Source organism: Manacus vitellinus, unplaced genomic scaffold, assembly GCF_001715985.3.
Source record: "Manacus vitellinus isolate BGI_N305 unplaced genomic scaffold, ASM171598v3 scaffold_10_pilon, whole genome shotgun sequence".
NCBI lineage: Eukaryota > Metazoa > Chordata > Aves > Passeriformes > Pipridae > Manacus > Manacus vitellinus.
In genome coordinates, this window is record NW_021938838.1 from 5,169,208 (window position 1) to 5,196,218 (window position 27,011).

Below are 27,011 nucleotides of genomic sequence, written 5' to 3' on the forward strand. Positions count from 1 at the left end.
CTGGGTACAAAGTCATTCCAGAGCAACCAGAAAAAAGAACTTTTTCTAGAAGGAAAAAAAAAATACATTGCCTATATTTGGCTTTAAGACACTGTCAAAGGCTTTTGTGGTCCTTTTGGCACCAGGACATATACATTAGGAAAAACCCTACTTTCTCATGAGTATGGTTTCTTCCCCCTCTGAAACACTGAATATATTTTTACCTGATTTATACCATAAAGGTACAAGTCCTTAAAATCTTTCCTCACTTACAGCATGTGTTCAGCTCTCATTTTTGCATTTGTGCAATGAAAATAAAAATAAACAGTAAATATATATTTTCACCTTTAATAGGAACAGGTGTATATTCAGCAGGATGGGAAGGCACTGACCAACAGGTGCTGCTGTCCCACTGCAGGAGGAGTTTATTCTGGTTCTTCAGTTAGCAATCCTTGCCTGGACTCTTCCCACTGCCTGGAGATGCTGTGAGGCTGGAAAGGACCTCAGAGGCTTTGAGCAGTGGTGACTGGTGAATCACACTGGTCCCAGTTAGCAGATATGCAACACAATACTGAAATTCCATATTGAATTTCCTCCTTCTGAGATGATATTTGCCCCACTAGATTTTAATGGTAAGGACAAGCCTAAGGCATGAACAGAATACACACAAGCACTCGAAATATCTGCAACTCATGCTATACTAAAAAAAATAAAATAAAATTGTAAGAGCAGCCAAACAAAAAAACCCAATGCTCTGCAAAGGTTTTTAACCTTTGTGCATTGATTTCTATATGAAAAAGTGTTCCCCTTGCAATGTTCAGTAGCCTATAGCTTTGTATTGACAGGAGTTGTGGTTCAGGAGAGTGAGACACGGAGGGGAGTTGGCTGCCTTGGAGGTTCTGATGGTGCTCTGAGAGACCAGGGGGGTCAGAGAGGGTTTTTTAATTCAGAATATCAGGGAAAAGACTTCACCTCTTTATCCTTCAATATTTCCATATAGGTGTTTATTATTATACTTTATGTAGGTGCTAACTTTAGATGTGTGACCCCCCAGCTCCAGGAAGAGGAGGCTTGAGGACCTTGCAGGTAGATTTGGGAGTTAACCAGGACACCAGAGGCTCTTTCACATGTTTGGAAAATGTGCAGGGCAGCCTTGCTGCTTCCCAAGGAATGTGGAAGGCTCTGTACTTATGTGCTGCTGTAATTATTACTGCTCTCTTAATCACGTTATGCAAATAGGCTGAGAGGGAAGGAGGGAGAGGAGGCAGCCAGAGGAGTAAAGGGTAATACTTTTGGGTGGTTACGACTTTGCTCCCTGATTAAAATTCCTGGAATCCTCAATTGTTTCTTATCAAAGGGCTTAAAAAGGAAGATTTTTCTTTTAATAAAAATAAACGAAGAAAAATGGATCTCTCATTTCCAGGAGATACAATGGAGATCACCTTGTAGTCTGGCAGCAGAATTGATATGATTTGCATTACCAAGGATGACTAAATGGAGTGTTAAATTATCTCAAAAAAAAGAAAGATGTAAATTGATATTCATGACATCAACAAGGTTAGAAAGAAAAAAAAAAGAGAGTGAGTCTTTACATGTCTTCTTGTACTATACGAGCATTAATCTTATATTCCATGGGCACTACACTACTCCAAAAGGCATCTTCTGCTTTTGTGTGACACCTCTAGGAAATGATTTGCAATTATATACACCAGCTCTGAAATGTGATGCTGAAGCAATCAGCGTTGGCTATAAAAACACTAATTATTTCTGATAAAGTCATGCTATGGGCGCATTCTGAACACACAAGAAAAGTTCAGCAAGCTATAAATTTGATTTTGGAATAAACACACTGCATTTTAAAGTTTTCTGGTGGGAAAGAGGTAGGGGAGGAGACGGGGAAGCTGCCTTTTGTATGTTAGCAATGGGATGTCTCAAAAACATTGTGGAGCAATATTTAGACTGTTTTATTGCTTTTAAAATGTTTCACTGACTCTTCATATAGAGTCCATCACCATTCATATATTTGTCTATACACATGTGTATAGACACGGAATATTACAGGAATATACAGTGGAGTTCTACAAGATATATGCAATTCCATGAGAATAAATCCATATTTGGCTCCCACATGGGTATTATTATCTCAGTTTGGCCCTAGGTTAATGCTATTTCCAACTTGGAGCATAGAAAATGGAGCTCATGTGCACCAACCTTGCCACTGCTCACAAATTTACTTGAGATCACACTTTAAAAGACTCATGAGTTTAACCAAAAATAAGAGATTATTACCTGTAACTAGTTGCTCAGCTTTTGGGACTTTATTTTGAGCCTTGTGATAGCTGCAGATTTTCTATGAAGTCTTTGCTCTTAGAATCATAGCTTAACCTTGCCCATTTAGGATTTTATAACTGCAGAAATACACAGTTTTCAAGTAGACCAGAGAAAACTGTTTAGAGCTGTCATAATTTAAAAATATTAGGTTTAAGTAGTTTCCAAATTCTTGGGACTTATTATAAGGTGTAACATAGAAGGCAATGCTAAATAAAGACGGCAAAGAACAGAAATCTATTGTGGTATTTAGACACCAAATCCCACCAAAAGAGTTATTTGTTGCCATAGTGCTGGCACTAAATGCTTGTAAAATCATCATGCACGTGTCATTCACCTTCTAGACCAAGGCATGGCATTGCCACCACAGCTCCAGTCCTCTGTGGCCTGAACACAGGAGGGATTTCACCTGGAGCACATAAATCCCTTCTCAACAGCACAAACAGCCCCTGTGTCAAGTACAACCATGGCCTGTGCTCTGCCCCTTCTCTGCCTTTCAGGATTTGTGAAATATTTTTCCCTGGTTGCAATTTTCACGTTTCCCTACAGGTCTTCAGTTTTATCAGCTTTCTGGTAACAGCACTCACATGTCTGACAATTTTTGAGCTATTTTCCTCTTCACTGTCCAACACTGAGAACAATTAGGAAAGAACATCAGAATGAGGAAAGGATATCAGCATTTGGTTAATATCAAAGGAAGGAGAGAGAAGGAGTGGAATGTAATGGAATGTAACCCTGAAGCATCGAGATTGTCTAGTTCTTTTTATTCTTTATTAAAAGAAGCTGCAAATATTTTCTTTAGAGTTAAATACAAATCTTTGAGTACTTGGATGGTAATACTGGCTCATAGTCAGACACTTCCTTCCTCACACCCAGAGCTGCTGTGTCTCCATTGAAACACATTAACCCCATTAAATTTGTTGCTCACCTCGCTGCCAAGACATTGAGTTATAAGAGCCAACTGAAAAATGGTTTTTTAATTCAGAATATCAGGGAAAAGACTTCACCTCTTTATCCTCCAATATTTCTGTATAGGTGTTTATTATCATACTTTATGTAGATGCTAACTTTAGATTTGCAGATGTGCATATATGAATAAAATATTTCGTAGATGAGATCATAGATCAGGGCTAACAAATGCAGCAGCGACTTTTTTCATTTGTAGTAACACAATGACCTTCTTTGCATTGCAAATTTCACTGTATTTGGGTTGGGGTGAGGATATGAAATATGTAATATCAAATAAGGATCTACAATAAACAAAAGTAGAGATCTGAGGAACGAGACATCTGAAATTCCCCTTGGCTTGGATTTAACAATTTTTGATGTTTCAGTGTCATACTGCCTCTCTTAGTGACTCCCAGAATTCACCTTCTGATGTCCCCAGATGACCTGGACATGATGGATTTGATGGAAGCACTATCTGACTAGCTTTACACCCTCATCTCATGTCTGGAAGAGCATCATTTTCTGCAGAGCCCTTTCATACTGGTGGGCATTAATGCCACTCAGCCCTGGAAAGTTCCCAGCAGCACAGTGTGGTTTGCAGGGAGATGTAAAATGCTCTATTTAGCAACGTGTCCATTAGTGGACCCCAGATGAAAGCTAAATTAAACACCTGCATTCAGATGCTTCTAAACAGTGTTTCCTGCTGTACTGACAAGTCATACCTAGTTATTTTCCATGAAGGATATTATCCCTTTAGAGAAAATCTGTCAGAGACAGATCAGTCCAATATTCTCCATCCGTGAACATGGAAATATTAACCGAGTGCTCTGTGCAGGTTTGGGATTGTCTTTGCACATTCTTGTCCCCAAATATCACCACTTCATAAAAGAAACTGTGCCTCTAATGTCCTCTTAAACCCCTATCATGAGAGAATAACAGGAGGGATTTAGAGAAGTGCAAACACTCAGAGAGAAGCAAGAAATAGTGAAATTATTGCTGAGCATCTGAGATGAGAAATGTTTGCTGTCAACCAAAATACATTTTAATTTATATATTCCACAAATAAATATCCAGTTAATTTCCATGGAATAACTGAAACCAGAAAAGGAAGGGTCCCCTTAGACAGTGCTGCATTCTAATCTCATGTGCTGTGTTCACTGTATTTTAAAACCTAGCACTTCTTTTTGATGAATAGTCCTTGGCTGCCCTTCATCCTGGCAGAGGACTTTGAATTTCAACCTTTATTTCACACAGTGGTTTCTCACTCCAGATGTTCCCCCTTCAGACATTCCTGATCCACGTTTAGCACCTGGGTTTTGGGTGCTACCCACAGATAACCAAAGCTGAGGCCATTATCGAGCCAAACATCCGCCCGGCCAACGCGCAGTCAATTATTTTAATATTGTCTTTTAAATGAATCACTCTAATCGTTCTGGCTGCCTACCTCTGAGGCCAAATTAACTTGTCAGCTTCTTTTGTGTTTTAAGGGTCAATTTTAGAAGGGTCTCAGCAATGGCCCAAATCTACTGCCATTGGAATCAATGGCAAAACTCCCGGGATCCTCACTGGAAGCAGGTTTTGGCAAGTACAGAGCATTTATGAAATTTCCAGCCTTCAGGACAAAACGTCCTCAATATTTCAATGGTGCCTTTCTCTGTGGCATTAAAGAGACATCTACCCATGACACACACACTGAGCCCTAACCAAGGGTGCCTTCTCTGTGCTCCTGCTCTGCATGGTGACATTATTCTCATTTTGCTTTTCGCAGCTGCCTGAAGTCATTGCAGCTTCCTAAATCCCTTTTCCTTCCCCAGCTGAGCACCAAACTCTTAGATTATTTCTTTTGCAGTTGTTTTAGCTGCACATTACAACACCCTGAATGTTACCATATTGGTAAAAGTAGATTCCCCCTCCCACCCTTTTTTCCCCCTCCATTTATTCCTTTTCTCAAAGTGATGCAACCCTTCACAATTTAGGAAAACTTTGCATTTACCTGCTGTTTACCCCATCTTTCACTTCTTTAAATCAAACAAGGCTTAACACCAATCCCCAAAGTGCCCCTAATGACCATCTCTCCAAATTGATACACCGCTGTTTGTCCTTCAGCCAGTACACACTCCATGGAATCATGTGCATCACCAGCTTCCTTCACACTGCTTTTCCAAGTAGGACTTTGTGAGGCTCTGGACCTGATCTGTTCTAGAACATAAATGGATTATAAACACTGCCTTTCCTCTAATGACCAGTTGTGCAATTTTAATAAAGAGGCAACAATGGTTTGGCAAATCTCCTCCCTAGAGGATCCAAATTTCAACCTTGGGTGCCCAAGGCTGAGAAAAACTGAACTATTTTCTTTATTTTGCAGAAAGCAAAGTGTTCATTGCAGCCATTTATTCCTGTTATACATTTTATAGCAGCAGTCAGGATTCCCATACTGGAATGTTGTGTTTTGTACCAGGACCAAGAAGGGAGATCTTGTTCGTGGGTAATTTTGATAAATTACTTAAAAATCTAAACTAAATATGAGGGCACACAAACTAAAGACAAATCAGAGTTTACTTTTAAAGGAAAAAGAACTTGGAATATTTATCACACAATATTGCTTAATCTGGAAACCCTTTTAAGAAGCAGTGCTGGTTTACATGGACAGTAAATTCAGATTTTGGGTGGATGCAAAGTCACAGCAGAAAACCTGTTCCTGAGCAAATTCTCAGCTGTGGATGTTCCAAGTTTTGATTTTTTTTTTTTTCCTAACTTAACTTCTGACTTTCTTAGTTCAGTCTGGGAACAGATCAATTTAAACAAAAAGGTGCCAGCACAGTACTGTCCACACAGACAGATATTGCAGGACATTAAAGTGTCAGCTGGTTCCTCTGGAGTTGGTATCATGACTTATTTTGGAGTTGCCTGACCAGATAAACAAGCCAAGAGGTGACAAAAATTAGAAATCCAGCCTCTGATTCCAAGACTTGTAAAAACTATCCCAAATATGAGAGTTAGGTCTTCTACCCTCTTTTTCAAAGGACTTACAAATTTTCTCATCTTACTTCATCAAGGAATAAAGGTTCGGGGATACGGATCTGGTTCTCACCCAGTTAGCACCTGCAAGGAAAGCTTCTTGGTTTTCCTGATAAGAAACCACTGTGGGCAACTGCACTCATTTCCTGATAGATATCTGAGCCTGGGAAAATCCCCCTCCTTCCCTCCGGAGCACGGTGTGCCCTGGTCTCCAGTTTCTCCACAGTGGCTCCATGCATATCTCACCCTCATGCTGCTGTAAATATTAGGAAAACTATGGGGCTGAGCTGCAAAACACAGCTGACAACATTTAAATCAATGTGTCAGGCAAGCCAGGAGCAGTTTGCCCTCACCAAAGAGCCGGAACAGCCAGGAAGCAAAGGAATAGAAAAATCACATTGATTAAAAATAAATAGAAAGAAATTTCCCGTATTTTTAAATTTTCGTTATATTTAATCCAGATATGGCAATCATCCATTTAATTTATTTTTCACTGCTAAAAAAAGATCATCCCCTACCACCACACACGGAGAGAAAAGGCAGGCGATTTATTCTCAAACATATTTCTCCTGAACTGACCATGACCTCACTAGGTATATATTTCTCTCCACTTGACATTATCACAGAGTGAAAGAGTAGTTTTACCTTGCACATAAGACTTAAAAAGAGTAAGTCATTGATCTTGGTTTTCATTTCTGCCACAAAGGAATGCACGGGCATTTTTTCTTCCACAAATGTGGATTTGGGTAAAAGCCAGCTTTTACTTCTCTGGTAATATACACCACCAGTTTGTGTGTGACTGGCAACTGATGCTCTTGCCTCTGAAAGAGGAGAGCAGTGGCATTTGTCATGGCATGCCTCTGACATTTTCCACAGCAAGGGGCAGATAATATCAAACTCTTGCTCATCCATTCAACTTCCTGGGGAGAAACAGACTTCAAAAAATAAACCCAAGGAAAAATAGACCGTTAGACACTTGTCCTAAGTGCTGCAAGAAAAGAAAAAAAAGAAGTGTCTGTAAATGTACCAAATGGCAGGAACAGAGTTTATCTTTGATTTGTCCTTGTTGGTGCTTGTCTGTGCAATTACACACCTTTCTCTCCTAGGGCAGGGCTCTGCCTCGGGCTCCTGGGGAAGCCACAGGATGTTTGGGTTTAGTCCTGCAACAGATGCCCCCAAAAATTCTCCACACTGAGACTGAGACACGGTATTTGAAAGCTTTAATGGGCCACCTATGGGCAATGAAAAGAAACATCAGCAAAAGCAAGGCTGAGCATCCCATGGGGTCCATCTCTTACAAACTCCCTGTGTGCCAAATTCCCTGAGCAACTGGAAGAACAAGAGGCTTCACAGAAGCTTTTTTAAGCATCCCCAAATCCACGGGGCAGCACAATGACTGCAAGCTGTGCTACAGAGAGACACCGTTGGGAGAAGTGTCTTGAAACAGCTTAATAGTTTCATCTTGAAGTTTAATTCCTAAAAATGCATCAATTCCCACAAGACTGAGCATTCAGTATTCGGCGTGTCCAAGTGGACAAGCACCATTTTGTGTTAAACATTTGCAGTGTTAGCCCATTTAACTAAACTGGATTGCAAATTCATCCTAGAGCTGCAGCTCCTGCTGCTGAGGGAAGGGAGCCAGAGGCCAGGGATGCCAGTGGCAGTGCTTGGCATGCCTTGGGTCGAGTCCACTGTCACAGCAGGGTCTGTCTGGTTCTCTCTTGACCATCCAAATAGTATTTCTTTCCTTTCCTAAAACATGACAGTTGAAAGCAATTATATAGTACCAATGAGCAACAGAGAAGTTTTTCCACAGCTAAGGCACCACTATTTTTATTAAATCTCCTGCTGTTAATTTCCCAATAAAGTACAGCTTACTCTGGGTGGTTTCCATGCATTTGTGTGCTTACTTGACAGTTCACAACAGTTGCAACCTGAAGCCATAATTCAGCCATATAAACTCATATTAAAATGATAAATCCAGAGCCTCTTGATCTTTGCCCTAACCCTCTGTGAGTTCAGGATGTGTTTTTTTATTCTCTCATTATGATCACCTCCTTCTTTCATTTAGTCTCCACACTCAAAGGTTTATACCACCCATGCCAACCTTCACATGCTGGAAGCAGTTGCACTGAAGTCTACAGCATCCAAAACTAAACCTCTGTGCAGCCTTAGTTCATAAATTCACTGCCACATAAATTAATTTTCTGTGTATTTGGACACTGTGTTGTATTTGTGGCTGCTGATGTCTTCTGAGTATGTTGTTAAACTGCAGAAATATAATTATGAAATAGTAATAATCCCACATAATCTGCATGTTTGGTGCATGTTCACATATAGAATGTGCAGGTATAATCTAGTTGCAGTTTCTACAGTGGAGAATCCAAGTTTTAAACAGGAATCTAACAGTGCAGATAGATGTCAAGAAAAGGGAGACACAGAAAAATGACCAAGAGCTGAACCTCAGTGACCTACCATCTGTCAATATAAATATTAGAAGACCCAATTTCTGCAGGACAAGCACAATAAAATGCCACAATAACAAGAAAATAAGAGTGTTAACCTGTGGTAAATCAAATTAAGCCTTCTCCATCTGAATGTTTTTGCATGGATGTGTGTTTTGCAGGTAGTTACTTTTCTCAGCATTACAAATTTGAGTTAGAGTATGGTGCATATAAGCACATTCATATTTCATGAACCTCTAAGTAGCTTCATAGTATTAACATATAAGTGGTATAGATTCCTTTCCTGGCTGTAATGCCAGAGTGTTTCCATTTTAATGATCCTTAATATTATGCAGACTACAGGAATTCACAAGATCATCGGAAATTTCCAGGTTGCATTTTTTTTTTCCCCTCACTGGATCTTCTGTGTGGTTTTGCCTTGATTTTTCACATGGGGCCACATCTCCCAGCTAGACCCTTCCTCTGATTTTGGCCAACCCTGGAGCACCTTTGTGCCACTGAAGGAGGATGAATTGCAGGTAGATGGGGTGCCATGGGGCAGAGTGCTGGGTTTTGGCCAGGTTACATCAGGTGGCCTCCAGAGAGTCAGTGCTGTGTGATTTACCCCATCTGCCTCTCAGATGTCTGGGCTTTCTGAGGGAGAATAAAAGGAACCTTGGCTGAATGTAAATGATGTTTTCATATGGTAATATATTACTTGGACTGAGCGTGCAGTGGCACGAGGTGCATTGGGGACATAAAAGAAAACAAAAATCCTTGCACTGAAGAATTTATAGCCTAAAAGAACGAGCCCTGGATTTTCTCCAAGGTAAAAAAACCCTTGGGAATGTATCCCAAGATATATTTGAGAGAAAGATTTCTCAGGATGTCTCATAGCAGTAACATCTAGGAAGCTCTCAGGCTCCCACCACATCCCCTGGATGCAGAGGGATCCTGGCTCCTGGTGCTCACCTTGTGCCAGCCCTGCAGCACAGGTTGTGCAGGTCAGATTGTGTAGGGGAGAAATGTACAGCTGGAAAACACTGCTGAAACTTAGAAAGTGTTGTAGGTGGAAGCCAGTGCTGAAACTTTTGGGCTTCCATCTCTGTATCTTTTCAGGGGGAGATGGGTCAGAGCCAGGGACCCTGAAATGTGCCACACATTGGGTCACACTCATTATGGATACTTAAAATGCTCCTAAAAATAAAAAAAAAAAGCCCCACAAACCAACTAAAACACCTACTCTCCTTTACTTCCAGGTCCTCTAAATCAATGCAGCATTTGGCCCTTGCACTGCAGTCTCCTGGGTGTGAACCTGTCTGCATCCATGCTTCTGAAGGAATTTCCTTCATGCTGAGCATTTTTTTTGCTCAAATGTAAAAAGCAGTTTGGCTTGGAGCCTTTACCAGGCTCTGATTCCATTTGTGACATTGCTGGCTCAAAGTGTCTACAGCAGGGTGGCTGCCACAGGGGTCATACATCTGGGCATTGCCAGGTCTTCATGACCCACTTCCACATGCAGATTCCAGCAGAATCCACCTCTCTGTTAAAAAAGGGAAAATATTGGCCACAATATCTATAGCATTGTGTATAACCTGCATGGAACACAAACCCAGCTCAGTGGAGCATGCATTATTAGCTAATGGCATATTACATGCCATCTATTTGCTTTTACCATCTTTTAAAACAACATGACTGTGCCAAATGCACGGTCAGGGTGGGATTTGCAGGAATGTAGAGCTCCATGCCTCCCTGAGAACAAAATCCCTACCTGCAAGATTTTGGTGGAAACAGCAATACACAAAAATAAGGATTGCTGAAGAGGACAAGCTGTTGAGAGGATGCCCTCTTTACTACCTGCACGCTGAGCAGGTGCTGTCAATGTTTTATATGTGACCGTGCTGGTTTAAACAAACAAGAGCGTGGTGTAGAGCAAAAAAGCCGACAGGAAGAATGATTTAAGAGGAATCATCCTTCAGCAGCCACTTAAGGGCTGTGTGGAGGCAAAGCCTGGGTAATTGGATCCCAGACTCTGCCTCGAGCCCCCGCCGAGCGGCAGAACGAGCTCCGGCCCCGCTCGCAGCCGGGGAACTCAAAGACAAAAACACATCGTCGAGGCTTCACAGGAGACAGGTGGCCCTGGTGTTAGATGAGCTGGATCTGAGCACGAGGGACTTATCTGAGACAGAGAGGAGGTTTTAGGTGAGATGGATGCGTACAGGCTGTGGGTTGTTTTAAAAGCACTCTCCGAGCTTTGTTCCTGCTGCAAAACTCAGAGAGTGCCTCTTTGTTAGGGTTTGATTGCAGATCAGCAGTGCACCACTGAACTACACCTCTCCATCATCCCCGCTCTGATTTGGTTCACATGACAGAGCAGTCCCCAAGGATGCAAGTGTTGGGATGAAACAACCCTGGCAGATGTGCTCCAGAGGCACGCAGTGTACTCCCAGCACTAATGGACCTTCAGCCATTCGAGTTCTCTCTGAGAAAAAACCCTTGAAATTAGTCCTGTCCCCAGCAGCTACTGCTTTACCCTGTAAACCTCCACTCTTTCCCAACGTAATCAAGCCGTGCTGTTGTTGCAAGAATCTCTCTGGTAATCACAGATGTCCCCAAAATGGAATTCTTAAGGGAAGCAGCCCACTTGCCCAGTCCCAGTCAGACACAGACATGAGATTGGTGTGTTCAGAGTAGAAAAGCCCCCTCTCTAATCTTAAGCAGAAGTGAATGACCACAGAGAGGACACAAATGTCACCTCTTTAATCCTCTTAGGTGTAGTTTACCCAACAACAGGATTACCCCTGCTTACCCTCCTTGGAAGAAACTCACTCCCACAAAACCCAGTTCTATTCAACTGAAGAGCAGCAGTGATGGAAACCACGGGGTGGGTTCAGCCACAGCTACTGAGAGGCTACAAAGCCCTGTGAAGTCCAGGATCTTTTCAGCAGCCTGAAGTTATACGTCTCCACTCTGACAGTTCCCTGGATTTCACAGTAAGCACAACCTTCCGTGAGAAACAAACGTATTGTTTGGTCAACAGTGAAATTGTTTAGTGGAAAGCAACCAACTCTGATAAATGCTGCCAACTCTGCCTGCCCTGTAGCACAGAAGGCAAAAAAGGTGAAATAATAAAATATGACTATATATATCCTGTGAGCATAAGAGTGATGAAAAAGAGGAATGCATAAATAGCAACAAATTATTCTCATGCACTTTCTGGTAAGCCTCCTTCTAATAATGCTACATTAACTGATTCTACTCTCCAGCATGCACACTCAGCAGTGTACCTCTAACACAGAAGTAAAAACTCTGTTAAATACCTTGCAGGACATTTGTTCTTGAATAAAGCTGCCTTAATTAAGCAGCTGCCCTTTAATAATAAACCAGAGACAAAGATGTAGCATTATAGGTGTAAAAACCATGAAGGAGAAAACCAAAACTCCACTATGGATCCAAGGAGACTCTCAGAAGCACCAACAATGTCTTGATTTAAACAAACACCATCACCCTCTCCTTCCCCTCTAAAAAAAAAAAAGGAGGGAACTTTTATCTCTCTTCATTTTCATCTCCCCTTTATTCTCCTAAGAGCTGAGGCACACAGCACGTGGCATTAAAATAGGAATCACTGAGCTGCTGAGGTATTGCGAGTTGACTCCATCCCTCTTTTCCTCAGGGACAGGAACCCAGTGCCCACCTCCAGGGACACCTTTCACAGCCTGTTACAGCCACCTGAGCCCAAAGCAGCATTGAGCACGAGGCCCAGCCTGCAGCAAAACTTCCCTGAAGCCACCAAACATCATAAAGAGGAACGAATATCAAACAATAAAACCACCCACAACACACACACACACACACAACCAAGTTAAACCAGGGCAGCAGGAAGGTAATATTTAAAGTTTACAGAAAGCAAATTCAAGTAAGCTCTAAGTCAATCAAAAGTGACTGAAAACTACTTTGGACCAAATATGTGTTCAAAAAGGTCACAGCTGGTGTAATTATCCTTGCTAGACTTAGCACGTGTTCAGCTGCACCCTTTAGACTGCCAAGAGCTGAAGTACACTCCGGATGCCGAAGTAACTGCCACGTGAGGAAAATAAAACAAGTAACAAAAAAAATTACAATTTAATGATACTTCAAGTTAGTGCACAGGAAATAGTTTCTTTGGGAAAGGGGTTGGAAGATTTTTTTTTTTAAAACCAATCTCTCTCTTTCCTCTGCAGAAGTTCCTGTCTGCAGTGACAGCCCCAGTCAGAAATATAAACCAGGATTCACGTTGGATGGGATTGCATGTGAATGACAATATGATGGAAAGGGACTAAGAAACAAAACCTCAAAAAATGTTAATTATATCTCAAAGGGAAAGTGAAATCAATAAATGCTGTCTCTAAAACAACATAGTATCCATCAGCAAAGATATCTGATCTAAAATAAATGAGCAAAAGTACCATGTTATGAGAATGGTAATTTCAGAGGACTTTTGCTCGTTATGGGAATGGGTTCCTTTTATTTATTGCCATCAGCACAACAGTCTTTACCCGTCTCTCTGCAAATAATCCACATTCTGATGGTCTCCCCCAGTTCCACCCCGTGCTAAGGACAGGCAGCCCCAGCAAACTGCAGCGACACGACCGTGCACGACTCCAAAGGCAAAACCATAAAGGTTTTAGTGGGGATCTGCAGCACTCCTAAACCAGGCAGTAATGAACTCAGAATCTATAGGGGTAGGGATTACTTTGGACAGAGTAAAAGGCAAGGGGAGAGGTTAGTCTGAAATGTCAGAAATATTAGCTGCAGAGAAATACAGTAAGTGAATCAATGAGAACAGAGCTACTGGGTAAAAGGATTAAATGGCTAATAGAAGGGATACTCCACTGACCTCCAACATGGCAAGGAGTTGATAATGAGATAAGTAAAGCTTATGAAGATAATAACAGTGTAATTATGATCGAGTTCAAACTACTAAGTGTATATTAGGAAACCCCTGAGATATATATAGATATAAAATTCTGGATAGCCAGTAGTAAATGATTACCTTTTAGTCCAAAGTGTAAGAGGCTCAAAAAATACATCTGGATTTGAGTTTAACCTATAACCCAACAATGGGACTACATAAAACATTTTATGCTTCGTTTTTAAGGAAGGCACAGGAAGGCACAGAGATTATGTAGCGATTTATCCATTCCAATTTCTGTTGCCACCAGACTGCAATGAGAGAGAACTATAAATGAACAGAGATGTCCTGAGAGACAGTCTTTGCCTGATGAACACATACTCCAAAGACTCAAACACACTGAAGAAAGGAAGGGGATTGGGGTAGAGTGAGTTTCCTGCCCAGTTCTTGTCCCAGCACCTGTGAACTCACTCTCAAAATTGATATTTGCTGTAAGGGAACAGCATCTGTGGGGCTGAATCCTATAATTAGCTTCCTGCAAGCAACTTCTCTGCATCCCCACAGCTTTAGGTTCAGTTTCCCTGTTTTTTAATTTAATTTTTTTTTAAATATGAAGCAAGGGATACCATCAACTGCTGAAGGTGCCAAATCAGACAGATTAGCCAACAGTGCGTGACAAATTCTGCATTTATTGGAAAAGCAAAAGTAGGCTTGAAGGATCACATTTTCAGAGGGACTTACTTCACCTCAGCCTCCCACATCAATCCTGCAATCAACTGACACTGCGAAGAGCAGGATTTGATTTCTTATCATCTAATTTGCGGGTGCAAACAGCAGCATTACCCTGAGAAACTGAGCACTTACAGATCGACTTCGTTTAGGCTTGCTATTTGTGCTTACAAATCAGGGCAAGGCTTGAGCTTTAAGTTCCATAATTTCCTCTTGCAATTGGTTGTGCTCACAAAATTGCACCTGCAGTTGATTGCCAGAGCAGATTTAAGGGCTGGTCCTGAAGACGCAGCCTGTGATTTCTGAAAAGCTAAATGCTGCGAGAAAGAGGAAAAAAACAGCCCCCACAAAAATAGGAATCGGGTTTTAGCTAAAACGACAGGTACATTATTGAGTAAAATAAAAGTGACAGACGTCAGAAGGTCTTAATAGATACAGTATACACTTGTACCTGGAGAATACAAACACAGCCCAGAGAAACACTCTTCTGAATAGCTGTCAATCAGCAAGTGGCAACAAAAAAAGCAAACTAAATAAGTGCAGATCTCAAATATTAACTTTTTAAGTCTATTTGTCCTGGGCAGAGCATAAACAACTGTGTTTTACATCGCTTATATGACCCTGTGCATGCAACTGAGGAGCCTGGGTGGAGAAATGGCTGCTGAAGTGCATGAACTGTAATTGGGTCATTTGAGTACAGCCACCAACATTCCATGATCAAATTAGGTGTATCAGCAAGTGCATGATTCTGCATTTATACAGCTAAAAAATAGCCACCCTTCCATTGCTTGCTGTGGCTGAAAAACACAGGGACATGCATAACAAAGATTAAGCAAGATTTTTTTTTTTTTTTTCCAAAGGACTTCTTAGGTCACAAAAAGTACAGGGAAAGCAGAAAAGACAGTGGCAAAATGACTAAACCAATGTAAGGCCATTTATTAAGACAGGACAAGTGTATGCTGTGAAAGGGACGTGGGAGCTCACTGGGAACACAGGGCAGTGAATTATTTAAGTCAAGTGCATTTTAGGGCCATGAAAACTGCAGCTGAAAAAAGGCTATTAGGCCACTTTGTCCATACTCTGCCTCTAAGCCTTAAAAACCCCCTAGTGCTGAGCCAGATCATTAATTTTTAATTCTTTATTTGCTGTTCTTAAATATTCCAGATGATGGAGATTTTCCCACTTTGGGAAACAATTCTCCTCTCTAGAAAAAAAAACCCAAAACACAGAAATTGCCAAAGAAGGAGCTTGAACCAAAACACTTCTGGCAGCATCACATGGCTGCTCTTCTATTCCCTTTGAAGTGTCACACTGCAGAGGAACCTTCAAAGGGGCACGGTGAGGAACTACATCAAACTGTAAGAAATCCTTATGTCTAAGAACAATCCTTCAGCTTATCTTCCACATAACTTATTTTTCCAGTGGCAAAGAGATAAGAAACAAAAGCTTGAAGGAAAAAAATCCTTCAGGAAAGGTGAACTCCATCTTAGTGTGAAACATGAACGTGGAAGTGACACACAAGAGATCAGTATTAATTCTCTGAAACCTTGATGCCAGATGTGCCCCATTTCCAACTCAAAAACATCTCTGCCTGCCTGATCTGCAGGCTCTGCTCTAGACCTGAAGCTCACATTCACATTCTCCCATTCTCTCCTTTTTCACACTCAGAAATAACAAAGAATTTTTAAGTCAGTTTGGGTTCCCAAATCATCAATTCCCTATTTTTAGTGGAATCCTACAGGTTTAACTGATTTGAGCTCGTGTCTGTGAGAGAGAGTAGACACGTGCCTAAAGCTGAGGTTCAACACCTGTCCTGTACTCACTCGTGCCTGGTTTCCATCACTGATTGAGCAACAAGAAAGAAAAATACATTTGTTGCTGACATGGATAAACACAAGGAGAGGCTGACCTTCCAAGAGTTTGATGCCTTAAATAAAAACATCAATGAGGAAAAAAAAAAAAGAAAAATCACCATGCAATGGACTTTTGGGTCAGTAATGAAGCATGGGTTGAACTTCCACAGGCTGTGCCATATGGGAAGTCTGAGAAGATGATCCAGTGGTGATTTGGTTTTAGAAATCCGAGGAATTGTTTTGGCCCAGATTTTGTCCTTGTGCACAAGGCACTATTCTGCTTTCCCTGTGAGATCCTCCCTCATGGGGAACACGTGTACTTCCTTGTTCATTTGGGTGTGTGATAAATTTTTCAAGCTGGGTGCTGACTAAATTTCATTAGGTAACCGAGTATTCTTTTGGGGAAAAAACCCCATGAAAAACAGCCAAACAAAGATGAAAATTATCCCAGAACATTTTCATGTTTGTGATTTCAAGAGATGAATAATTAAACGTGGCTGGAAGAACTCGGATGAAAACTATGGGTTTATTTTATTTTTTTCAACCAGCTACAATGCTGAGGTTGCTCATCAAATAATGCCAGGGAGAGGAGATTAGCCAAGGTTTTTCTGGGCCTTTATGCCATTTACACAGCTCAGCCTGCTTATTTCAAGAGGGAAGAGAGCCAGCTAGCAAAGCCCTTGACCCTGTGAACACCCAGCCCCGAGGTTGAGAGCACAGAGGGTACTTAATCACCTGGTTACAATCAGCCAGTTCAAAGTCTGAACTTAAATAGTTGAGCTTAGAAATACTTTATTTTGCCCTATCAATTAAAAAAACCAACCAAACAAACCTCAAACAACAAAACAGAGATGTGGATTTTTTCCATGAGGCTTAAAAATGCTGTTCTTGGCATCCCTTTATGGGCAGGAAAGGAGAAACAAGCTCCTTAGTCTTTGCTTGTCTCCATATTTTGCCGTGCACTTTTGAACGGTGCACAGTTAAACCCCCAGGGCTGAATTTTCTTTGCTCTGCATGATGGATCATCAGACATACAATTCCCATTATTGTTAATGGCAGTTGTGCATCAAATTACTACACGTGGCATTTAGATCCTAGTCCTCTGAGCTACCTGTGTTCCTCTGGCAGTACAAGCACGTAGGAAATACAACAGGATATTGCTGCTTTTGAAGGTTGTTAGCTGTGAAAATTTGTGCAATAAAAAAATTTGCTGTAAGTTGTCATTATCTTAATACCGAAAAACTACATGCAATTTTCACTTTTTTACTGCAGAGCCACCAGTACTTAATGCTGTGAAGAAGTCCAGAAAATGCTAGGCAACAAAATTTAAAGTTGATCCACAGGCCACCACCAATGATAATTCTGGGGAACTCTGCTAGAGGTTAACACCAGTATACAACGTAAAATGCTATTGAGAAATACTTTGGATTATTATTTTTTTTTCATTTTATTCCAGTAATATCCTTCAGAGAAACAGCCTGGACTGAAACTGCTGAGTAAATGGAACGGGAAGAGTCACAGAAAGGGCAATCACTGTCAGAGGCACGTGTCACCCTTGCCTTTGACGTGGTGGAATCAAAGCTGCTTGGTTGTATATCATAAGCAGCACAGAGGGACAGCTCTTCTCCTCCACATCACCTGGCACTGGTGCCTCCTGCAGTGGGACATTGCAGGACTGGTCCCACCACCACAGTGAGCACTCCCCAGGTGCCAGGCACAGGCAGTAGATGAGGGTTTTTTTGAATCAGGGTTTTGATGATGTGCTTTCCTGTCATTTGAAATGAGTACAAGAAAAACGCTGTTAGACCCTCGAGGTCTCTTATCTTTCTTCCTTCCTCCCCACTGTACAGTGTTTTCACACCCTGCCTGTGCAATTTCAGTCAACTTACTGATGTACAAAGGAAAATTTAAACAAATGTACATCTGCTTATAGCTACACTCTGCTTTTTGTTTAAAGCATAACTAGGCATCTGTAGGGGAATAGACAGGTTACTGCTCCAAGCTATGAAATATTCATAAAAACACCAGTGTGGTGCCTCACCTTTGCTCCTTCAAATAGATGATGCTCTGGCTGCCCCCCCCGAGACAGGTTCTGGTGTCAGAGAGGAGAGTAAGTAGCTTATTGTGTGGTTAATATATGATTATGTCCTCTCTCTTAGCACTCCCCCACTAAAGAGACTGAAGCCTACACATGTCTGCAAATCCCCAACTTGAAATGAAGCTGGGGGATTTCTTCCCCTGCTTGTAAAGCAGCTCAACTCTAAGATGAGCTGAATGGAGATTCCCAGGGAAAAGGTTCTGTGGTGGTTTTTTTTTTTGCTTTTTTTTCAGGAATCCTATTTAAAAGGTTTCAGAACAGGAATTCTTCAGCACAGAGTTTATCTCCATGCAGAAGGATGGAGGTGACCGTTCTGATCTGTTGTTCTCCTCTTGATCTACAGACAGACAGTGGGTTAGGCAATAGGTGTTTCTGAACTCATTGCTTCCTTCCCTGGAGTTGTGCTGAGTGAGCCAGGAAACCTCCCCCACTGCAGCCTCAAACCCACAAAACTTAAGGCCTCTTCCCTCTTGAAATGGAGAAGAAACAGATAATTTTCACGCACAACACACTAAAAAAAGACCTTTGCAGAATCTCTCTGCTGGTTCCAAGTCAACTCCTGTTAGTTCCAAGCCAAATCCCTGTTTGCAAGAATTACACCAGGTGCAAATCCCCCCCTACCTGGTTGCAGAGCCAGAAATTACAGGTAGGAAGAACCCAGGCCAAACCCCAGCGAGCTTTTGAGATCCTGAAAGATCTCCCTGCAGCAACAAATAGTGAAACGCAGAACCTCTGGAGAGTGTAGACCATGCCAGTGTCTCAAAAGGATGGCTGACCTCATTGTTCACTGTCCAAAAGTCCTTGGGAGTTTATGGTCCTGTGTTAAAAATCTAAACCTTTTCCTTTGAAGTCATACTTTTTGATGGATAGTGTAAATTAGTTTAAAGTAACATTTTGTCAGCCAGAAATCAAGATCTAGATAAATTTAAGCAATGTCTTTTTAAATGCCTCTAAAATTAACATGTCCATAATTCCCTCCCCCCGGAACCTGGGGGAAATAAAGGTCTACAGGTGATTATTTTCCTACTTTTCATTGTCCCATGTGGACATTTTATTTTAAATATTAAGATCCAGGGTTGAAGACATCTGATTTATGTAGCTGACATGTTAATGGCCACTAACCTGAGACCATTTTTCTTTCTTATTTTACAAAATAGATGTTCTGAAACCTGTCAACTCTTGTTTTAAGAACAGGCCAAAAAAAATCCTTCTAGAAGCTTTTTCAGACTTAAAGAACTGTGGATTTGAGGAAGAAAAGAGCAGAGAGACTTCTGTTTCAAAATTTTGGTCTAAAAATTGCTCTAACATGAAACCATCAAGTTTCTGGCTCTTGGGTGCTTCACACAGAATTTCTTGGGTCATATTTTTTGTAAGAGTATCCAATATCAAACTTTAGCAAAGCAGTACCAAAATTATTGGCCACTGTTAATCTCCTGTATTTCAGATGAGTCACTTTTGACTTTTATTAGGAGGTGGGAAAATCTCTTTCATCTAATTCCCAGAATCTTCATTCATGCTTGTCAACTTGTCTCCATTCTCCGCCTCTGCAGTATGTGTGAAACAAGATGTCTCAAAGTCTAATTCTAGAATTCAAGTACCGAGCTGAACAAATTTCCTGAAGTTTCTCATATATTTTTGTAGCACAGGGGTAGAGTTATTAATAGTCATAAAACACAGGGCCCTTTGCCCACAGCTGCTCTGCAGGTGGAAAATCAGTGAACTTTACAAGAAATTGGCTTCCAACTATTTTATTTGAAGCGCTGGAGAAGAATAAGGGGTCTAATCTTTCAAGGACAGACATAACTTCAGCCTTGTGCCTGCCAGCAGACTTCAACAGGACAAGTTAGGATGACAGATTTAATTGTCTGTCTGGGATGTTGCTGAATCAAGGGCTGGACTCCAGTGGTTGATAGATGATCTAAATTGTGAGACTTCATGGAACTGGCTAAATAGCTCTTCCCAAATGCAGCTTGACTTCTGCCTTGTAAGATGATAATGGCAGTGTCAGTAGGCATTCCTGTGCCCGCCAAAGAGAATTGGAAAGGAAAAGGAACACAGGGCTGAGCAGAGGATAAAAGCCACTGTGTTGCAAAGAGGCTGAGGAAATGTTTCCCTCCCAGGACTGGTTGCCTTGACATTTCTGACTGCTCAGGTCAATCCAACATATCTGACTGGGCCAGTCCTTGCAGTCTCCAGGGATAAAGGACAGTGCTCAGGGACAGACCAGAGGTGCTCAGGAAGTAAAGGATGTAGGTAAATCAGTTCTGTTAAGTGCTCACTAAAGCTGGCTGAGGATTTTTGCTGGAGCATCTTTCTGATCAGAAACGTCAGTATGCCAGAAAACAAAACACTTTTTACAGCAAATTCATCAAGATATTTGCTGGGGAAGATTTCTAACCTCCAGGATTAAGTGTCTTGAGAGAAAGAGGTAAACAGCTAATTGGACCATGCTCCTGAAAAGTGAAAAATATACAGTCCTATGATCTTGGAAACAGAAAGTTGTTCTCCCACATCAGAGGCATTTCCCTGCTACTCCCTGGAGTAGAGCTTCTCCAGTCTCTCTGGTGGGACTGCTCCATGTGGAGAGGCAGCTGGATGAGCACATGGTAGCTCATCCCAAGCCTGGCTTCAACTCTGATCTCCCACATCCTGGATGAGTGCCATCACAGAAATGCTTTTTTTACAATCATTTTCTTTCAGCTGTTATTTTGGGGGAGAAGGCAGGAATATGCTATAGTAGTTCCACTAACAAATAAAATCCATATAAACCCCTGATGGACCAGAGAAATTATTTCTCACCACATCCACTGCAGATAGAGCTATTACCTGAACACCTGCCCTTGAACTCGAGTTCAACAACTCCTCAGAGGCCATTTTTCCTCTGCAGAGTTCCAGCCTGTGTATTCAAATTAGGATCTCCTTGAAGGGGTTTCCTCTGGCTGCCTGTGCTGCCTGTCTGGTGTGTCATCCTCTGAGCAAACCACAGCCTCACCAGCCACAGGAGCTGGATCTCCTGTGCAGTCACACCTACACGTGGGCTCAAGCCATTCCTTGGGCAAGTGATTATTCCAAAGCTTCTCTTATGGCAGACAAAGTAAGTCAGCACATGCTAAGAAACAGCCCATCCTCGTTTTTGCTCTCAAATAATTTTCTTTGGAGGAAGAGGGACATGCTGAAAGCCTGGCTTAGTGGTGCAGCTGAAAAAATGAACAAGCCCAAATTCCTTTTTGGTGTGTTTTTGGTTTCAGTGAAGCCACACATCAGAAATGAATCTGGCTTCACTTTCCCTCCCCCTTGCTTAGAAAAGGTGCTTAAGTTCTGAAAAACCTCTGCAGTTTTGGTAAACCCTCAATTGTTCTCCTGAGGGAAGTATCTGTTAAATGACATGTCTTTAATCACCTCAGTTAGAGTTCCTAAGAATACGATTAATTAGATTTAGACATCCCACTACCAAAAAGGTTAAGTTCGTCTTCATTAGGAACGACCTCATCTTGTCTCCAATCTCTCACTGCTATCAGCTGTAATGACACACCAGAGAGACATCAGTCCTACCATGCCTGAAAAGGCTGTTGGACGACTTGTTTATAACCAAAGCTTTAATTCATTAAATAATGGAGAAAACAACTTTTTAGCGCCAGTTGTTTTACTGCTTTGCAGGCTGAGTGCTTGTCTCACTGCTGCTGTCACATTTGGGGCTAATTTAATGAATAATTAAATAATTTAGCTTTTAACTAAATTAATCATTTAGTTAATTCATTAATAATAATCCATTGCACTTCTATGGTGCCTTCCAGGCTAAGATATCAAAGTGTTTTGTGAGCTTTATGGGAAAGTTCACCCTTCTTCCTCCCACATGCAGCCTGAGTAAATGGATTTTATATGAAAAACTACATTAGGCAGCTTCAAAGAGAGGAGGAATCCGGTTCTGATTATGTGGGTGAGGGCAAGGAACGGCTCAAACCACCAGCTCACCATTTTCAGCAGACACAGACTCCTCTCCAAAACCCTTTTCCCTTGCTCAAAGAGCACATGTGATGAGAAGAAGGATGGTCTAACTCTGGACATGTTGTGATGCAGGTCCCATTCCTTGCTCTGTTAATCACTCTTTGGGTGATCTGTAGTCCCCAAATGCCTTAACTGTCCACCAAAACTACAAGGTGGGTGCAAACAGCTCCTCATTTCACAAAAAACACACTTAAAGCTGTGAAGCTTCACACCACGGTGCAGCAACCAAGCTGCAAACTTTACGAGTGCCATCTCAAAGTAATCAAGCATCACCCCCACGAATGCAGAGTCCTGCAGCTCCTTGCTCCTTGCACCATGGGAAATGAGGCAAAGGTCTGTTCAACTCAGACAGCAGGTTGGGGCCAAAGTTCAGCATTTCTAGTCCTTTGCATGCCCAGCTGATCCACATTCAACTCACATTTGAGCCAAGTATCAACACTTCCCTACGCCAAGACAAACTGCCTCGGGATTGTTAAATGTTCAAGCCATAAGTAATAATTTCCTCATTAATACTCCATAGCTCCTCTTATTTTTCTCTCTTTGGTACCTGAGTACATGTGAAGGTGGTTTCCATACGTTTAATATCATCTTTCCTTTTATAATAATTTTAGTGTCAATCTGGTTCAACAAGGTGTTATTTTTAAGACAGAATGGAAATTAATTTTTCAGACTTATTGAAAGAGGCTGATCATGTAGAACATTGTGGCCTCTAGTGCAGAAGTACAATCATGAATCCATTTGCTCTTATTTTCATTTATTTTTTAGGCTTAAGCATCACCAAAATTCCTAATGGCACAACCTAGTAACTATTTATCTAAAGGAAAAAAAAATTCGGTATTCAGGAAGAGTAAACTGAACCCAAATGGATTTCACTGTGTAATTCTGAAGGACAGAGGAACAGCACAGCTTAAAAGAGCTATTATGTGCTTAAGTGAGGACGTGGTGATGCACTGCTTAATGAGGGAAGAGTGGAGGCTGAGCTAATATGGAAAGGGGGAAGGTAGTGTGATGCCCCTGCAGGCCTTGGGAGGGATACACCAAATAAAGGTGTTCCCACCTTGCCAAGCAATGTGATGGTCAAGTACACTATTCCTGTCTCAGAGGGGATGGTGCTGCAGAGCAAACACAAGGAAGGACTTTTGTCACCTCCTTGGGAAGAGGGTGAAGGAGAGAATGCCTCTGAGAAGTGGCAGTACTTCTCAACATCATGAAGAAGAGAGCAGCACAAACACTCCCCACACTGCAAAAGCTGACAGAGCATTGGAAATGGCCTGAGGATCCGGGATGGAAATTTTCATATACACACTAAAATTTCATCTGAGGATGCCTGAGTGTTGATGAAAGTGTTGTACAAAGAAGTGGAGAAACAAGGAAAATAACCCCAAGTGTCCTGAGCACCAGCCTGATTAAGGAGGAAACAATTCAGAAGCAGATTATGCTGATCCAGTGAGAACCTTTGTGTGTGGTGTCGAGACCGGTAAAACTGCAGGTCCTAAACACCCCCTGGAAGCAGAAGCCTTTTGCCTTCCATTTGCACAATCCTCATGTTCAACTCTAGACCCACATGGGCAGCCACATCTAGGCTATTTTTTTGAGGAAGGATAGGAATTTTGCATATCTTTGAGGACCCTGCAAAAGGTTAGAATTGCACCAATCCTGCTCTCAAGGGAAGTACAGGAGGAGTTGGGTGATCTACAACTTGTAGCTAAGGAAGTACTGAGAAGGAAAAATATTGGCTTGTCTATTTAAAGATAAGCATTTCCCTGTTATCTTGAAATTTAAGTGTTTGCTTAAGTGCTTTGCTGGACAGGAACGTCATTATCCTTGGGCTGAAAGCTGAACACAGGTTGAAGTGTTTTTGCTGAACAGCAGCAGAGTTTATAGAAAACTTCAACCTTAGCAAGCATCCAGTCTACCTACACAGGACCCACAAAATACCAGCCCAGGTGTTTCCTTAAGTTAAAACTGTCAGTCATAAGAGCTCTGCACAAATAGGTAGATTTTACAAAGGGGGGTGATGTAGCTGCACTCACTGCATGCTTGGTCCATGTTATCAATAGGCAAACCCATTGTTGGTATAAGTTCCCATAAACCAAGGAGGAGAGATCTATTTTCTACACAATCACTTAGAATTCTCACCATACTGTTGTATTTTTGGTGGCTGTTGCAAAATACAGATAATATTTACTAATTTGACAGCTAATGCTATTCAGTGGATTGAATATTTGACAACTGCAGTCAGTGGATTGCTCTTTCCCCAAAAACAATTATAGAAGAATCAGAAACACAGTGCAAAGAAATTTAAGAGCACCTTTTTGAAGCCATGCCATTGTACTGTCTTGCCCAAAACATGAGTTTGTCCTTAAATAAGCCAGAGGAAAGGAAAGGCCATTGTGGCATATTAGCATGCTTTTATCACTGCACTCAGAGTAACAAATAATTATCAAAATGAACCTCATGGAAGACTGGCTGGTCCTGTGAACCATCCCTTGTTAGTTGTCTCCAACAAGGGCCTGTCACATTTTTGCTAATGTGTGTATTAATGGATTTTTTAGTAGCACCATTTGCTACTTCAAAGATCGTGCGTGTTGTCTATTTAACCTTGAAAAGCCCACTGGCTAAAACTATTTGGGAATATGAGGTGCTTTTCTGCCTAATTTGTTCTGTAAGTATCAAATGGAAGATGTGTCATGGTGAATTGCATTTCCAAATGACAGCCAGAGTGACTGTCCAGCACAGGACTTCTCTAACAGTTTTCTAAACTACTCTAATGCTTAGTTGTGAGCCACCTTACTAGCCATCCAAACCAGAAATTCAAAAGGAAGTAAATGTAATTCTTTATTTTGAAATACTTCCAGGTTTTATATTACTGCAATACCTTTTAACCTTGGAGTTTCAAAAGTTGAGTGAATGTACAAGCTCATTTAGCTGCTCAATTAACTTTACATCAAATTTCTCTGGGAAAAAAAAAAATCCTTTGTCATGGCAGTCAAATCTCTGTGAGGCTTCCCACTATTTACACTTTAATATACATCACTTATTAAATTATTAATCAACCAGAGTTTGTTAAGATCTTTGAAAATAAAAAAGCACTCAGAGCGTTAATCACTATTCTTCTCACCATCATGTCTTCTAATTTTCAATGTTTTAGCACACAAACTATGTTTCACTCAGATCTAGAGGATGCTTAAAATTAGCTTGTTTATACATTTTGAGGATGCAGTTAATTTACGTAGGTTAATGATTCCTGTGGCATATTGAGAATAAATAGGAGTTTTGCAAGCTGACTCATGTCAAGTAAATTGAGATTTCAAGGATTCTAACAATTCTCAGTGACAGTAAAAACCTCAAGTGAAATCCTACTCCTGAGGAGAAACTACAGCAAACTTCCCTTGCTCACAGGAGCACCAGGATTCCATCCCTTTCCAGGTTGGACATCTGTGCATTTCTCAAAGGAACCAGCCCTGCCAAAGCAAGACTCTCTGACACAGACACCCTCTGCCAGCAAGGGGGAAAAACATGACAACCACCCCCCTCCAACCTCCATACCTCCTGTCCCATTCCAACAGGATTAATTGTACCTAATTAATTGCAACAGGATTATACTTGCTGCTCCCATCCACTCCAGATTTCCTGGATGAGCTGGGGAGGAGGAGGGGAGGTGCACAGGACCCTGTGTGCTAATTTCTGTGGAGGAGGGGGGAAAAAACAAATCATCATTAAAGAAAGAGATTAACCTCCTTGCCAAAGGTTAAGAACAAATGGAAAACTCCTCAAAAAAGTGTTAAAAATATACTTGTAAGGGCAAGAATTGCCTCAGTTCCTGATGATGGGGAAGAATCAATGCTTAAGTAGATTTACCAGGATCAACACACACATTCCCATTTGTTCATTCACAAGGGTCAAATAACATGCTCAGGTTTGAAACAGGTAAGTAAATATCCTTAAATTAGAGCTTGGTAAAAACGTGACCTCTTTGGGTCAGGAAGGACAAGCAGCTGATGAAAGCAGACTGGTTCAGCTTTTACATGTACCACGTTTCTCCTCCAGAACATAAGAGATAAACCACCATCTTCTCTTGCCCGGGATTTCCACACTTCCATAATATTTCCTGAAGCTTCAGCCATGCATAGCATGCTGACAAACTTAATTAAAAGTACAATTCATTTCCAGTATTCACTCTACACAGCTTAAAATTGAATCTTGTTTCTCCTTCAATTTTTGTAGCAAGTGAAACCTCTCATTTTCTCACTAGTTTTCCTACCTTGACTAACTGAAAGATAAACCCTTAACATGACTGCATGCACATTTGTGTTTCCATATCTTTAAAAGGCATGTTCCTGGCAGCAGGAAAAACAGAACCATGTTGTATGAAGGATGTATACAGCACTGAGAAAAGTTTTAACCAGCTTAAAAATAGTAAATGGAGAAATAATCCTTTTAAAGCCACGTTTGGAAAAGAACATGAATGCAATTAACCTCTGAAATTCTATGCTTGTTGGCTTGCTTAGTTCAGCGCTTCCCAGGGACCATTTATCTCAAAAGAAAAGCATAAATACTGTGTAGCACCGACTTATCAGTGTAACTTTAACCAAACAGTGTCCCCAGAGTCACTTAAGGGTTAATCCTTTGCATTTCATGAAAGGTAATGGATTTTGATTAAAGAGGGAACCTTAGCAGCTTGGAAGCCTACAGCAGGTGTGCACATCCCAGCTTCA